We start from the raw sequence: 2,827 nt of genomic DNA on the forward strand, positions 1-2,827 counted from the left end.
TCATTCGTGCTATGGTGTCGCCCATATGAAAGTAAAGTCATCCCAAATTCTTTTCTTACTCTGTTGTTCTCTGACATGTCCCATTATTGGGCTGATTCAAGTGCAAAAAGTTTAGAATATACATGATATAGTCCTTTCCGATTGAGTCCTATAAGATTTTAAAAATTGTGCAAAGACTCGATAGGAGTCTGTTAGTGCATCAATATATATTGATTCTGATGTAAATATTAATCCTAATGGAATCGTGCATTCCAGCTTAAGGTATTAAGTGTATCTAGTCCCTTTCAAAATCTTGTTACAGATGTGGACAATGTATAGCAGAATGTTGGAACTGTATTTCTACCCGAATAGTAGCATAAGTTAAAGTGTTGTTGTCATGACCTATTGGTAGTGTTATGGGACCAAGAAGTTGGTGATGTAAAGTCACAAAGTTAGAAGTCAGAGTGAGGGTGATTTTGTGTAAATCAATATTTCAGTTGAATAACCGATGTTTGAGGATGATTTACCCCTTTATAGTGATAAACTAATGTGGTATCTAGCAGCGTGTGTGGACGGTATGGTAGTCTATGGAGGAAGTGTTTTACTCAGATTTTTATTTATACAGAATAATATGTATATTCTTAGACCATTAAATATTATGTGTCAATTTTCTATCCCTTGTAATATGTAATCTTGTTATCATGGTGTTTTTGAAAAAAAAAAATTAAAGTCTAGTGAATCCGTGTGGGGCTCTTTCGATTCACTAGCATAGTTTCCGTGTCATCCATCTTATTTTCTTGTTCAAAATACAAAACCAAAGTCTAGTGAAGCCGTGTGAGGCCTGTTTCGATTCACTAGCAACTTGTTGTCCAACTTGTTGTTCTTTCGTTGGTTTAATATATGTATGGCTTAATCTGTTTGCATGAGATTGAGTTGGTAAAGAGGTAATTCGTCCTTGTTAGTTTAGTATAAGGCAGAGAAGAAGTTGTTAGTTAGGGTGATTTGTTGGTTGCTTGAATGTGAAAATGGCTATATTAACGAGTAAGTTATGATTATAGACTCATGGTTGTTTGAGGAATTTGAAGGCAGTCTAAATGTATGATTGAGTGAGTAAGTATGAGGTGAAAAATCCATATAAGTAGAAAAGATTGTATGGGATTATAATATAAGATTAAGGTTGATCATGTCTATTATGTGACCTTACCCCTTGACCTTCTTTTGTTGGTAGTTGTAAACTAGTACTACTTATGAGAAGGTATGTAGCAGATTTTGAAGTATTTGGGATAAAATGTTCCAATTTGATGGATTAGTATATTATGTTGCACTCGTCATTGGTGGTAGATGATTGATGCTAGACCATTGGCTTGAATTTAATGTAGGATGTGGATGTAAGAATAGTGTCATGAGATTAATGATGTATATTTGTGGGAATAAAATATTAGTAGGCTTGATGTGTTGAAATAGAACGTGCTAATGAGTTATAATAAGGAAGATCGTAATGTCAAGGTCGATTATTGTTATTATGAAGTTCTAGTGTACTAGTGTTTCTTGATTTTTATTTCATGATTTCCAAGTGAGAATCATGAGTAAGGTTGGGTTGTAAAATCATGTTTAGCACTAGACATTAAGTTTGAACAGTTGAAGTTCATAAAGGTGGATGTGATGATTTCTTGATCAATGATGTTAGTTATATGAAAGTGATCTAATAGGCTTGAACGGTGTATGAAATGGCTTAAGTTTGAGTTGATTCGTAATGAAGTATAATGTTGTAGGAATAGTGTGTAAGTATGCCCAAGGTGATATGGAGTTGTGGCATTTCTCTAAGACTATTACATGTTGCGTGTGACTAGTGGTACCATTGAATTTTTAAGTGGAGAAAGACTAGTTAGATGGTATATGGTGATCTAAATAGCCATGTTAAGTGTTAGAATCTAAGTTTGAGTTTTGAAGGTTGAACCGATAGAAATAAGTATTGGTGGCTTTGGAAAGATAGAGTGTATCCCAGAAGGTAGTCATTCAGGTTAAGTCTACGATATGCATGTATTGTCATTTTTTTCAGACCCTAGAGTGCAGTAAGTGTAGTTCAGTTAGAATCTGGTAAATGATCTCCCAAACTCTAGATGATGACTTGAAGCTAAGGGGGAGATGGCAGAACGAATGACCAAGTAAGGCTCTCAGATTCTAGTTGTGATGCAGTATGGTTTAGAACATCAGAAAGTGAGGGTGAATCTTAGCCCATTCCTATCTCAGTATTTTTCAGTGATCCCGATACATACTTATGCCTTACATGTCAGTTCGATAATAGTAGTTTATGATCATGCTTGTGATAGAGAATCATACACTCTTCCAGTTCTAAAATGAAGAGTTCCAATTCATTCAGTAGTTGAAATTACATTCCATATGTTACAAACTCCAAATTGAGGTCATGCAGCTCATGAAATATATGTTTGCGCCCTATAGTATGCTTAGTCTCCATAACTCATGTTTTACGCCAAATGATTGGCGAGATTCAGCTTATAGCCATGAATACCCTAAATTTAGAGTGCTTTGGTAAATCCCGAATGTTGATTTGCTATTCCTCATGCCTCAGTTAAGTGTTAAGTTTCATATAATACCCTTCTATGCTTCAAAATCTTATGTTTTAGCCTTTTGTAACTCCTTCTTATGTGAGGATGGTTGTGAGGAGTAAATGTTTTCCTATTGATAAAAAGCATAGTATGCTTGTTTTAGATAAGGCCTTAAGTGTTAAGTAAGTTTGGGGCCAAATCTTTGATATATGTGATGGTTAGTGAGAATTTGTATGTGTATGTTCTTGGGGTAGCGCATGGGAGTTATTTTGATAGTGGTT

Source organism: Capsicum annuum, unplaced genomic scaffold, assembly GCF_002878395.1.
Source record: "Capsicum annuum cultivar UCD-10X-F1 unplaced genomic scaffold, UCD10Xv1.1 ctg77501, whole genome shotgun sequence".
In the NCBI taxonomy this organism is placed as follows: Eukaryota; Viridiplantae; Streptophyta; class Magnoliopsida; order Solanales; family Solanaceae; genus Capsicum; species Capsicum annuum.